General features: G+C 45.9%; 1 protein-coding gene across 1 annotated transcript in view; it reads left to right on the top strand.

The window, feature by feature from the left end:
- The first annotated feature begins 7,794 nt into the window (after positions 1 to 7,794).
- Positions 7,795 to 14,469, top strand: part of URI1 (URI1, prefoldin-like chaperone) — a 71,791-nt gene continuing 65,116 nt past the window's right edge. Inside the window, exon 1 of the mRNA XM_012647043.1 lies at positions 7,795 to 7,866. The gene's annotated coding sequence lies outside the window, so the exon portion shown is untranslated. The remainder of the gene's footprint in view (positions 7,867 to 14,469) is intronic.

The raw sequence follows: 14,469 nt of genomic DNA, 5'->3' as shown, positions 1-14,469 counted from the left end.
CACTCATCTCAAGAGGATTCAGAAAGTGGTGAACCGGTGACCGGGAATAGCTGGAGTTTGAATCCAGTCTCCACCCTTGTTGTTAACAATGAAAGACCACCAGCCCCTCCTGGCCACCATCCGCTCCCCTCCCCTGGCACCCAGCCCAGATTATTTTGTGGGTGAAATCTATCAAATCCTCAAGGACGGGGTAATAATCGTTGCTGCTTTGACTGCCCCAGAGCACAGAACAAGTCCTGCTACGTCCCTAAATGCAGAGACTTACTTCTGGAATTACGGTCATTCCCCTTGGATTAGTCTACAAATGTAGTGTAATTCCAATCAAAGTGAAGGGAAACTCATTCTGTCAAAACGCTTATGCCTTTCTTTCAAGAGCTCCTGAAAGGCACCCCTCGATGCCTTTGAATTTTACTTTTTTAATCAAGTTAATTGAGGTATAATTTCCATACCAAAAAATGCCTCCATTTGAAGTGTACACTTTGATGAGTTCGGCAGATGCGTGCACCCCCGAAAGCAGCACCGCCATGGAGATGCGGATCATTTCCATCGCCCCAAAAGTTTGCTCGCGCCCCTCTGCGTGCAGCCCCTCCCCCTCCCCAGCCATATCAAACACCAACCTTCTTTCTGTTACCAGAGACCAGTTTGAATTTTCTGCATTTTATGTAAGTGGAATTATGCCCTTTGCACTCTTCTGTGTCTGGGTCTTTCACGCAGCATCATTATTTTTGTATTTTTCGGTGCGGTACGTTCACATACACCCGGTAGTTTTTCATCATTGTAGATACACCACGGTGTATCGGTGCGTCCATCGTTTTGTCATTTACGTTGTTTCCAGTTTTTTATTATTGTGAATAAACTTATGAACACTTGTGTACGAGTCTATTCTGTGAACATATATTAGTTTTCTGTTGCTGCTGCAACAAATTAGCACAAATCGAGTGTTTAAAATGGTGCCCACTTACAATCTCACGGCTCTGTGGGGTCAGAATTCTGGACACAAGGCCGGGCGCGGTGGCTCACGCCTGTAATCCTAGCTCTCTGGGGGGCCGAGGTGGGCGGATTGTTTGAGCTCAGGAGTTCGAGACCAGCCTGGGCAAGAGCGAGACCCTGCCTCTAGTAAAAATAGAAAGAAATTAGCTGGACAACTAAAAATATATAGAAAAAATCAGCCGGGCACGGTGGCACATGCCTGTAGTCCCAGCTACTCGGGAGGCTGAGGCAGGAGGATCGCTTGAGCTCAGGAGTTTGAGGTTGCTGTAAGCTAAGATGACGCCACGGCACTCTAGCCCGGGCAACACAGTGAGACTCTGTCTCAAAAAAAAAAAAAAAAAAGATTGCTGCCATTTCTTCCTTGAATGTGTACTAGGATTCACCGGGGACACCATCTGGCCTGTAGTTTTCTCTGTTGGAAAATTTTTAAGTACCAATTCAATTTCATCAATAGCTAGGTAGGACTTTTCAGATGTTGGTTGCATCTCGTGTTAATTTTGGCAAGTGGTATTTTTTAAGGAATTTGTCCATTTTTCTCTCTTTGCCTTGGTCCGTCTAGCTAGATGTTTATCAGTTTTGTCGATCTTTCTCCAAAGAACCAAAACAGACAACTTGTGGAGCAGCCATGAGCCAACACCCAGTGAGGAGCCCCGCTGGCCCCGAAGCTCGAAGCAGCCCCCAGCCGAGCAACAGCCCAGATCAGCCGATCCCCAGCCAACTCACGGATGCAGGAGTGAGAATAGATGACTCAGTTTTTGGGGTGGTTAGTTAAGCAGCTGTAGCTGACACAGTTTACGGTATACTTTATTTAACCAGTTCCCTGCAGATGGACATTTAGCGAAGTGAACTATTTCAAGCAAAGCTTGGCTCGTTTTTTAAAAAAGCATTTCTATAAGATCTATTTCTAGAAGAATTACAGTCGAAGGGTTTGCATATTCAAAATTTTAAAACGTATTCCTAAATTATGCCCACCAGAGCTACACTGATACACATTCTCATTTCCCATATGCAGTTTGTAAGCGTCTATTTTCCAACACTGAATGTTAACTATTTAATTGTCATCAATCTAATAAATACAATGTAATATCTATTTAAATTTACATTTCCCTGAGCATTAGAGAAGTTGAATAATTTTTCATCTATGCATTGGCCATTTGTTTTTCTTCTCTGAAATGCCCTTTCATGTTTTTTACTCCCTTTTATGATAAGTATTTTGTCCTTTCCTGATTATTTGTAGAAGATTTTTATATAATCTGGACTGGATATTAATCTTTTATCTGTTAAAAGTATTGCGAATATTTTCTTTAATCATGAAGGTCTTTTTTAAAAAACAACTTTGTTTATGGTATCTTTTACTGGAGAGAAGCTTAATATCTTTACATAATCAAATCTGTTAAATTTCTTTATGGCTACTATATTTGCCTAAGAATATTTTTCCCATTCGAAACTATAAAAAATTGATTACATTTTCTTCTCTTACAATACTTTTTATTGTTTTGGGTCTACACATCATCTTGCATTCATTTTGGGTTATTATTTTAAGTATAATATTCTTTTCCAAATAATAGGTAATTATTCCAACAGTAGTTATGAAATAACTTCATTACTTCCTCTTTAATTTGAAATGCCAAATTTATGCTAGATTTTAATTAAGGGTTGTTTTTAGAATTTCTGTTTTATTCCACTGATCTCTCATAGCAGTATGTCAATACTATGTTGTTTGACTGCTGATGTTTTACACTATATTTTGGTATCTTCAGGCAAAGTACTTCCAATTGCTCTTTATGCAAATTTTTTAATTCTTGGCAATCGTCTTCCAAATAAACTTGAGAATATTAACAAATCTATCACAAAATGTATGTGGGTTTTGTTTGGGATTGCATCAAATGTATAGATCAATTTGTAGAGACTCAGTTTGACAGCATCGAATCCTTGCCTATGATTTACATCTTGATTTTTAGAAATTCTTACTTTAGTTATCTTCTGTTACGATTATTTGGTTTTCTTCACGTAGGTTTTGCACAATTCTTGTTAGGTTCAGTTCTAGAGTTTGTTTTGTTGTTCTGAAACGAATCTATTGACATGAAAATTTTTCTAGTCTGTTAGGCCAAAAATTAGGTTAATAGCATCTATGATATGATTCCATTTTTTATAAAGAATATATCTACATCTGTGGATAACGGTATATACAGAAAAACTTCGGGTATAATGCTTATTGATCACTTGGTTGATCTCTTTTAGGGATGGAACGATATTCTGATGACTTTGTATCTAACATTCGCATAGCACCTGGCACATTAGTTACTCAAATTAGTAACTCACCTTCGTTAAATGGACGAATGAATGACATAAAGGAATAATGAAGGACCTGCACAGAGAGGACGACGGCGTCTTTCTCCGAGTGTATGGTATTTTGGATTTCTTTAAGTTCTTTCTGCTTCCTTGTATTTTCTGATTTTTCTCTTGTAATTTAAAAAACAGAAAGAAAAAGCATTTCATTTGGAAAAGGAAGAAAATCATAATGAAAGAGCACCATGGGTTATACCTCATACACTGCTTGTAAATGTAAACAAGAGAAAAACGTGCAGACCCTAAGAATAGCCAGGGAGGCCGGTTGCTCACCTCTCAGGTTGACTTCAAATTTCAGAGACTTGGTCTTCCGGTCTGAGAAATGGGATTCTTTCCGACCTGCCTTCGCCTCTTACTCCTCCTCCCGTGCCGTGTGCCGCGCGAGGGTCTCTCTGCCTGCCTGTGCCAGCCTCCGGGCCCTCAGCAAAGGCCCAGCATAGCTCAGAGGGATTCGAGGGAAGCCAGGGAAAGTAATTCTCTAGTACCCGAGGCCGTTGTACATCGTGGTGATATACGGCACTGTTGCTCCAGTGCCTCGGTACGTTTACGGGAAGAGCAGACCAGGAGGCCCTCAGGGCCGGGACAGCCACCAGGTCAGTAATATACGCAGCTGGCAAAAGAGAACATCGACCTCATTTCCTCCAGAGAACAGATGACTGCAGCCCCGGAGTCCTGGTTTGCATGTAAATGATGAGCAAAGTCACGGCTGGGCCACGTGTATCACGGAGGAGAGAAACAGCAGTGAGAAAGAGATTAGAAAAATACGAGGCCGCCGCTGATAGATCCGTGCAGGGAAGCGTAATTCATCAGGTTAGTTTTGCTTCTCAGGAAAGCAGCGCGGTGTTGGTATGCTTCTCTATCCGAGATGACGTTTTTTTCGGTATGATTGTTGTCGATGAAATAATCACCGTAAGTAACGAAAAAATCATAGTAAGTTTCTCAGGAGGAAGAGTGAGGTAGCAGCTGCGGCCTTTGGCTTCGGGGCCCGTTACGCCCTGAGCGTAGCGCTGAGGGGTTGCTCCACAGATGATTCCACTGCACGGGGGACAGCCCGGGACGCAGGCTGCGGGTGTGCAACGCCGGGGTGTGCACAGGGAACGTTTGGGGAGTTTGACGTCAGGGATCATCCTCTTCTGACCGTGTGGGTAAGAACAAGCCTCCCATGCTATCGTAGCACCTCGTCTAAGGTCTGTGGCCCTCTGTTGCCTCCACTGTCTACGGACAGGGCTGGGGCTTGCCTTAGTCACCTCTTGTCCCCATGCCCCCGTGGAGGACCCAGCCCGTGGAGGAGGGGCAACAAATATCTGATGAAATTTAACTTTGTTTTATTGAAGGTGTTTGGGGGTGGCTGATGTTCCCCTGGATAAGCGATTATAATCTGAAGGATTTTATTTATTTTTCAATTAAATTAAAAAAATTTTTTTTAAGAGAGTCTTACTGTGTTGTCCAGGCCGGAGTGCAGTGGTATGATCATAGTTCACTGCAACTTCCAACTCCTGGGCTCAAGCTGTTCTCCTGCCTCAGCCTTCCACGTAGCTGGGATGACAGGTGCACACCACAATGCCTGGCTAATTTTTAATTTTTTGTGTGTGGAGACGGGGTCTCTCTATATTGCCCCGGCTGGTCTTGAATTCCTGGCTTTAAGCGATTCTCCTGCCTCAGCCTCCTAGGGTGCTGGGATGACAGGCCTGAGCCACTGGGCCTGGCCACTTTGAAGGATTTTAGAAGGACGAAGCTTTTACATTCGTGATGGCCTTTGTTTTTCAGGAAAACCTTGAGGCAGGTACTAGTCTAACCACTGTTGTGCAGGTGATTAAAGTTTAGAGGGAGGTTGCGTTTTTTTGCCTGTGGCTTCTCAACAGGTAAGTGGGAGAGATGGCAACAGAACCTGGTTCTGTCTGGGTTTAAAGTCCAAGTTCTTTTGCTGCCACATACGACATTCTCATATTAATCGGGAAACATTTTGGCACAGGCTGGTCTGTTTCCTGCTGTTTAAACAGCCTCCCCGCAACAGATCTGGTGGGTCTGTCTTTTGTGCTTAGCAGGAAGGCTACAGAGCAGAGACCAAGAAAGGGCCGGGGCAGCACTATGAGCAGAGGTTCTTGAGTCTAGTGGAAGGAAGCCGCCAATGTGTACAGAACATCCCTGCCCTCAGGGATTTGCTGTTTTAGTGTAGAGAGATGATAACTAGCACGGAAACAGACGAAATCGAGCATCGTGAAGTATGATAAGTAACTATGAAAAAAATTTAAAAATTGACGGCATAGGCCTGGAGGAGAAGGGAAGGGCTTCTGTGGACAGAATATCAGGAAAGCCTCTTTATTACTTGAAATGAGGCCTGCGTAGGCGCCAAAGAGTCAACCGTGCAAAGATCCGGGAGAAGTGTTGCAGGCAGAGGGATCAGCAGGTGCAAAGCCGCTGAGTGTCTGAAGAAGAGAGAAACTGCTGCGGTTGGCATGAATGGTTGGAGTTCTTGCGAGGAGGTGGGAGAGGTGGATCAGGTAACGCAGAACTCTGGCGGGGAGTCTAGATTTGATTCCAGCTGCAGTGGGAAGCTACAGAGGACTCTGAAAAGGAGAATGATGTGATCTGATCACTGTTGAAAAGCTCGGGCAGGCTGCTGGGCGGAGAGCAGTTTAGGGGTGTGTGAATCAGATGTCTTTGGCTGCTAGTGATGGAAAACCTGCCGCGGATTGCTTTGCTCAACCAGGAAACTCACTGGCCTCTTAAACCTGGAGTCCGGAGCAATTGCAGACGTCAGAGCAAGTGGACTCAGGCTGAGTCAAGCTCTGTGATGTAGGCAAGGAGTCAGGCCCTGTCTCTCCGCTATGCCGGCCACAGACTGAACTTCATTCTGGGTCTAGGAGGTGTCCAGGTGGTCTGACGGAGGAGTCCAGGTGGTCTAACGGATGAGTCCAGGTGGTCTGATAGAGGTGTCCAGGTCGTCTAGGAGGTGTCCAGGTGGTCTGACGGAGGCGTCCAGGTGGTCTAACGGAGGAGTCCAGGTGGTCTAACGGATGAGTCCAGGTGGTCTGATAGAGGTGTCCAGGTCGTCTAGGAGGTGTCCAGGTGGTCTGACGGAGGCGTCCAGGTGGTCTAACGGAGGAGTCCAGGTGGTCTAACGGATGAGTCCAGGTGGTCTGATAGAGGTGTCCAGGTCGTCTAGGAGGTGTCCAGGTGGTCTAGGAGGTGTCCAGGTGGTCTGACGGAGGCGTCCAGGTGGTCTAACGGAGGAGTCCAGGTGGTCTAACGGATGAGTCCAGGTGGTCTGATAGAGGTGTCCAGGTCGTCTAGGAGGTGTCCAGGTGGTCTAGGAGAGCTGCCTGAAATACACACGGCTACCTACTCTGTGCCTCCTGGCCAAGGGGATGGAGAGATTCCCTATGGAAGTGCTACCAAAGAATGAGGAAGAACTTTCTCAGGAGCCTCCAGGCAGCTCCAAAGTAAGAGAGGAAGGTTCTTTTCCTCTGACATGGGACACAACAACAAAAAAATAAAAATAAAAAGTAAGAGGAAAGTGGGGGCGAAGTCTCGCCTGCGAACTTCCTAGTGCGTTCCCCCCAGCATGTCGATGCCAGGACAGCAGCTCCGTACACGCATAAGGAAACGCATGGTGTGCAGTCATCAACACGCGTGCAAACTACAGTTGCATATTTTAATTCATTAGAAAGGCACAGAGAACAAGTGAATTTGCTAAAATTAAACGTGCTTGGGAAATAATTCGGTGCATGGACTCAGCTTCGGCCAGCAGACGCGGCGCCAGATCCGGGGCAGTCGCGGCTACGCGGTCGTGCGCTGGACGGCCAGGCCCAGCCGCTCTGCGCCGTCCTCGTGCAGCCAGGGGCGGGCCGGGGGCGGGGCCTGCGAGGCTGAGGGGCGGGGAGAGGGCGGGGCCTGCGAGCGGCGCGCGCTTCCCGACGTGCCGCGCGGGACGCGCCGGGGGCGGGGCCTGCGGGTGGCGCAGCGAGCGCGCTTCCTTATGTACCGCGCGGGGCGGGCTGGGGGCGGGGCCTGCGGGCGGCACGCGCTTCCCGACGAGCCGCGCGGGGCGGAGCCTGCGTGGGGCGGAGCCTGCGCGCGCTTCCCGACGTGCCGCGCGGGGCGGGGCGGGGGCGGAGCCTGCGGCGGCGCGGGACGCCAGGCTGGGCCGGGCCACCTCAGAGGCGCGTCCGGCTCCGGCCTGTGCTCCGAGCCCGCGGCGGCGGTGGCGGCGGCGGGCGGCATGCGCCGGTGAGATGCGGCCGCGGGCAGCGCGGACGCGAGCAGCGGCCCCCGCGGCAGCGGCGAAGGCGGGCGCGGGCCCCCGGTTGCCGGGCGCGCGGCGCATGAGGGCGAGCACGCGGGCGCCGGGCCGCCGCCCCCGCAGACACTGGTTCAGGACTCGTTCGCCCCGCTGAGGCCGCGCCCGCCATGCAGGCCCCGTCGGGCCCCGAGCCCCGCGCCCCGGCCCCGGCTTCTTCCCCGGCCTCGGCCTCGGCGCCGCCGCGCGCCCCGGAGCTGGCGAGGCTGCGCGAGGAGCAGGAAAAGGTAACAGGCCGCGCCCGCCCGGCCGCCCGTCGCCGCGGTCCCGGGGGCCGCTCCGGCTCCCCCCGAGCCCCGACCCCCGACCCCGCACCGGCCGGAGCGCGGCCTCCGGTCCCGAGGGGGAGAGTGTGGGAGAAACTTCAGTCACGTGCTCTTGTTGTCTTTTGTCCCCAGCCCTTTGACCTTAGGGGGCGTGGGGGGAGATGGGGAAGAGGGGTGTGACCGTCTGTTGAACCGGTGCATAAAAGTGAGTTTGCAAACTTCAAGCTTGCGTGGGTGCGTGGGACGCACGCTGTAGGTGGGAGCGTTCCCCTTAATTTAATTTAGCTTGTTATTATCCAAACGTTGCCTAAAATGTAAACTCTGTTGCTCTGCGTGCGGTTGCACTTAAAAGTTTCGCCGCGTTTGCAACAATGTGCTGCTGCGCGTGCAGTCCCAGCGTGGGTTACTGAGTATCTGCCAAAGTAGAATGCTATTTTTAAAAAAATTTAGTTGCACAGTGAGTTTTCAACTACCAGTGGCGAGGGGAGAAAGTTTTGCATTTCTTAACGGGAGCGTACATTAAAAAAAAAAAAAAAGTATACCCGATTTAAGAAAGAGTTGCATTGCTAAATTTGAGATTTTTCACGTGCATTGTGTGGTATTTCAGGTTGGTTCTGTCTCCTGAAGTATCTGCAGATTCTTTCTTTGAAATGCAATATTTAATTTACTTAGAATGTCTTATGGTGTATTGGGAGAGAGTATCATAGACTGAGAAAGTTGCTTCAAAACTATAAATAGTTTGAGAGCCCCTGACTTTTTCTATGGACCATTCCTGTATAAAAATGGCTATTTACTTAGGTACGTATACTCAGTAATAAATATACTCAGCAAATATACTCAATTAAATATACTCCATTCAAAGATAGGGCTTTTCATAGAACTTAAAAAAAACCCTGCTTTGCTTGGAAACCACCTGTTGGGATGAGCTGGTGGGAATCTTTCCTACTTTGTTCTGGTTGGTTTAAATTATTTTGTGCATTGGGTTTCCTTTTCTCAGCCATTTTTCTCTAATACCACGTACAACTGTTGGGTTTTAAACTTGGTTCCTTTTTTCCAAAATAAAGGTTTTAAAAATTCCACTAGTTTGGCTTGTTTAAATTGTAAGACATTAATGGATGTTAATTTTTCTTTTAAAGAAAAATAGAAAAAGAAGAAAGAAAAAACAGTCCTTTATGAAAACTTGTCGCTTTTGGCAAAACTATTTACGTTTTTTTGTTGTTTTTTTTTTTTAGAAAATGTGAAACAGACCCTCAGGATGGTGCTTCCATTGCCTTTCGGCTGTAGGGGGTTACTTTGCCTCCTTCATATATATGTATATACCGTGTGCATAACGCTGACTTGATATGTTTTTCCCACTTGGCACGTTAGAGAGAGAGATCCTTGGCTTTATTCTGATGTTAGTGCTGCTGAAATACAAAGGATACTTTTGGGGTGCTCTGAACAGCTTTCTGGTTCGGTGTTGAGTAACATCTGAGCTAACCGCCTTTTCACTTACGGTCCTGCGGGAAACCGAGTGGACTGTTTTCAGCGGACATTGGCTGCATTGCCAAATTATTTTTCTGTGTTAATGTAAATTTGGCACATGAAATAAGCACGTGCGTACCTATCATCGGCATATAAAGTTGTTCTCCAGTTCATGAGAAAGCCCCTCAGTCAGTGACTCGATGTATTTAATAGAAGGATCTGCCTCAGTGGATAGGAGACCCACAAGGCCACGAAATAAACCGGTGAGATAGCTGTACTTTAGTTGTGGTTTAGTATGGGAAAACTTCACATAGTAAACAGTAAATTAAACATTTTCGTGAGGGACTCTGTTCAGGCCCTAAAACCACCCTCATTGCAGGAGCACAGTGAACTCTGGTATAAAGTAGAAGCACGGTGATGTTCCGAATGGAAAAGGGAAAGATGTCACGGTAGCTTCACATTGGTGTGGCAGCTGCTATTCCTTTATATACGTTGAATCAAACGTGCTGTTAATGGCCTTTCCCTGTCTGGGTTCCACGAGAGAGAATTAAACCTTGAAGAAAATGATGCTGAATGGTGGTTTCGTCGGTTTTCCCTGCGCTGGTGCCTAGCCGGTTGGCTCTAGGTGCGGAGAGAGCAGTGACATCCTTACCTGCGATGGGTGCCCTCGGCTTAGGGCCCAGTTATCTCTGGGAACCTCGGTTGAGAGAGGCTGGTGGGGAATGTGGTTTAAATGTGGCTCATCAGTTTTGTTCTTTTTAAAAAAAATTCAGCTAAGGCTGTAACAAGTTTTACCTGGGTCCCTCTCTGTCGTTTTTTTCCTTGTTTAGTTTCTGGAGCACTGAATAAAAAGCACAAAAATCGGCAACCTGAGGAAGAGGCCACACAAGGGGCACGAATGAGTCAGTCCCAATGAGCGAGGACGTCTGTAGTCAGTGGACCGGATCTTTTAACGTTGTTTTCACTTTCACTTACAGACTCAGTGCTGAAACGTTTTCAGAAACTTTTTTTTAGTTAAAGCTTTGGTTTATTTCTTTTTTGATTTAGCAAAAAGACATGTAAGAAAGGTTTCCTGCAGCTTTATTTATAATTGTGTAATTATGTAGGCATTAAAAACTGGAGTATGTATAGTATGGTTCCAGTTATGTTTATATGTATGTCAATATTCACACGATATAGGAAAACGCACCATTGTTTTAAAAACACACCGTTTTATTTCTTACATTACCTAAAAGTTTGTGAAATAGGGTTGGGTAGGATTTTAGATTTTTCAATACAGGCTATTGATAAAACTTAATTAATTTTAGCAAAAACTGGGATGTTGTATTTTAGCTGCTAAGCACGTTCTGAGCCTGAAAAATGGCTGGTTTGAACAACAGGTAGGCAGATTTATTTCTTGGTTACTTGAGAGCTGATAGATACAATTTAGTCAAAACAACCAACTTAGAGTTGATATCCTTTTTTCCCTCTGAGGTTTTGTTTAATCTTAATTCTCCGTCAAAAGATGGAGAGGAGGAAAACTTTTTTTTTTGCTTTTAACTAACTCTGTTTTTACCAACAGCAGTAAAACGTTTGGTGGAAAAATGTAAGCTACTCAGGAGCCTGTCTAGACCCCACGACCTGTGCCATGAATCCTGTGATCGAGGACTGTCGTGGAGTGGCTTGGGCTGTCTGTCCAGTGAGGTTTCCTCGGACTAGATTTTGTTAAATCTGGTTCTGTCTTAGAACTGCATTATGTTGAAATTCTGGTTTCTTGGCTAAGGTTGTGTTTCTGGGATGTGTGTATTTTGTATCTCCAGATACTGTTATCTTTTATTAGCAGGACTACTGAGATTTTATTGTAATACTAAAAAAAGTGATATATATGATAGTATTGTTTTCATGGGCTTATTTGCAGGATAATAGTAAGATTAGAAATTCATTAGGATAATTTGTTTATTATTGAGTGCCTCACATAATTCTCATTTGGAATTTTGGAATAGCTTATACTTTTCCTGATATAGAACTTAGGGGAATTAAATGCATTAAGAGCAAATATTTTAAATTTTTCATAAAGCAGAACAGCTAATTTAAGTTAATGAAGGGTTTTTATATTTCTTGCGATGAAGTAAACGGCAGATAGTTTAAGGAACTGTCAGCCGTGTAGGCCATATCACAGCTATTCTCCCCAAGCCTGGAATCCGAGGGTGTCTGCTACGTGCCACGCGTGCTCTGCTGAGTGTGCAGACATGAACAAATTGCAGGAAGTCCTTGCTTTCATGGCACTCACACTCTAGTGGCGAAGACATGCGGTTCGCACATTTAAAATGTCTGGTACTTGGTGATGGGCAAGGCTAGGTAGAAAAATAGAAGCGAGGTGAGGGGGAGAGAGAATGTAAGGACCCGAGTGAGGGGCGAGCACTACAGGAGGGCTTGTGTGTTAGGTTTCATCGGAGCAGAGACCAGAAAGTAGGTGGGCAGTAGCTGTCAGGATATGTGGAGGGTGTTTCAGAGAAGAACTTTCTAGTCAGGGCTCCAGATGAGAGTGAGTCGGGGGGAGAGCAGTCCCAGATCATCGTAAGGTTTTTGGTTTTTATTTTTGTGAGATGGGAAGCCATTGGGATGTGTTTTCAGACTGAAATTATAGGCATCCGTTAGTCACGCGTATGTGAAGACAGGATAAAGGGCGGGATTACATTCTGTGGGGGAGATTCTGTGTGTGCCCGGCTTTGCGATGGATACGGACAAATTCGGTGTTAGACTCTTCATTAAATGCTCTTAATTTCTCAGGTGAACAATTTGGGTTATTTCTAGTTTTTGCCTGGAACTTTCTCATGGGGTCTTTGTGTCTTTAGTTCTACTTACAGTGTGTTTTTCCAGAGTGGTTGTACCAGTTGACCACCTGCCAGCAGTTGGTGGAAGCCCCCCTGCTCCACATCCTTACCGTCGTTTGGCGTTGTCTGTTCTCTTCATATTTGCTGCCCTCTGGTCACGATGAATCCAGCTGGTCTCCTTTTCACAGGTTTATTGGCTACCTGCATGTTTAATCTGTTTTCGGTAAAATTATTTGATCATCTCTAACCTATTTTCCAAGGTCAAATGGGATCAGGCGCGTTCAGGGCGGCATGGCCGTAGACCTGACCTGTTTTCTATGGAATTTTTGTCATATTCTAATTGATTCATAGTAATTCCTTATGTATTTTTGATATGAGTGCCTTTTCAGTAGTTATATATTGTAAGTATCTTCCTGCATAACCATAATATTTTTTTCACACCAAAGAAATTAGCACTGACAGCTAACATATTCAGATTTCTTCAGTTTTTCAAAAAATGTCCTTTATAACTTTTTTTTTTTGGAGACACAATCTTACCCTGTCACCTGGGCTAGAGTGTGGTGGCGTCAGCCTAGCTCAGCAACCTCAAACTCCTGGGCTCAAGTGATCCTCCTGCCTCAGCCTCCCGAGTAGCTGGGACTACAGGCATGCACCACCCTGCTTGGCTATATAACTCTCTTTTTCAGTCCAAGATCCAGTCAGAGATCATCATGGGATGTGGCTATTTTAACTGTTTAGTCTTCTTTCATCTAAAATAATCTCCCTGCCGCCTTTTGTCTTTATGGGATCGGCATTTCTGAAGAGTTCAGGTCAGTTTTCTTATAGAATTTTCCACAATTTGGAGGTGCCCGATGAATATAATCACGAAGAAACAAAGTTAAACATTTTTTCACTAGCATACTGCATAGATAATCCGGTGCGGTGGCATGCACCTGTAGCCCCAGGGACTCAAGCTGTTGTGGGAGGAGCTCTTGAGCCCAGGAATTCGAATCCAGCCTGGACAACAAAGCTATGAGACCCTGTCTCTTTAAAAAGGAAAAAGAAGAAAAAGAATACCACATAGATGACGATGGCTTTCCATCGCACAACGTTAGGAGACACATGTCACTTTATCCCGTTGTCGATGTCACTGATCACTTGGTGGCATCTGCCAGCTCTCTCCACCAGAAAGGCCCTTTCCCCCTGTGTGGGGAATAAGAGCTTTAAATGATAATTAATACTTGAAGACACTGTGAATATCCTGTTCCACAAAAGCCCTTTACTATGGGTGATCCTTGCCTAAATCAGTTATTATGTTGGTGTTTGCAAATTAGTGATTTTCTAACCGTCTGTATGTATTAGCTGGTGTTTTTCTGTAAAGAAGAGCCTAGCAGTCCCCTTCCCCCTTTTTAGTTTCACTATAAACTCATTTTTTTTGTTTGTTTTTAATTCAGAGTGAGAGAATTTTTGTCCTTCCTTTTCATGCTCAAGTCCTAAATTTGGCCAGTGGGAGCCCCTTCCGTGTGGCTCCGTGTGCTTGCTTTTCACTTGTTCTGCCATTCTTTGGCCGTTACCTGCTTTCTGGCGCAGGGTGTCTCGGGCTTACCCGTAGTTTCCTTGCCTTAGTCCTGACATTGGCTAGTTTTCCAAGGAGCCCTGGTTCATTTTGATGAGAAATGCTCGGAACCAGGATGTGGACCCACGTAGTGCTGATTGCTACTGGGTTATTGCTGCGTCAAGGCGCTGTCATTTCCTTTGGGTAGATGCTCAGTGGAGGGGTTGCTGGATGAAATGGTAGGTCTGCTGTTAGTTCTTCGGGGACTCTCCATGCTGCTTTCCCCAGCGGTTGCGCTAGTTTGCATTCCCACCAGCAGTGTATGAGCATTCCCTTTGCACTGCGTCCGTTTTTTAAAAAAGACGCTGCACTCAAATGTTTATCACAGCACAGTTCACAACTGCAGAGACATGGAACCAACCTGAGTGCCCATCAACTGATGAGTGGATAAAGAAAATGTGATCTACTATATATTTACCATGGAGTACTACTCAGCCATAAAAAGGAATGAAATAATTTCTTTTGCAGCCAACTCAGATGGAACTGGAGACCGTTATCCTAAGTGGATTTTCTCAGGAATGGAAAAACAGATGGCCACATGTTCTCACTTATAAGTGGGAGCTAAACGAGGGGTATAGATGGTCACAAAGTGGTGTAAGGGACATTGAAAACGGAGAAGGGAGGAGGGTGGGAGAGGGGTGAGGGATAAAAATGTACCTCTTGGGTACAGCGTACACTATGCTGGTGACGGCT

The sequence above is a fragment of the Propithecus coquereli genome, unplaced genomic scaffold (genome assembly GCF_000956105.1).
Source record: "Propithecus coquereli isolate 6110/MARCELLA unplaced genomic scaffold, Pcoq_1.0 Scaffold254, whole genome shotgun sequence".
Lineage (NCBI taxonomy): Eukaryota > Metazoa > Chordata > Mammalia > Primates > Indriidae > Propithecus > Propithecus coquereli.
This window is presented reverse-complemented; position numbering and strand designations above follow the sequence as displayed.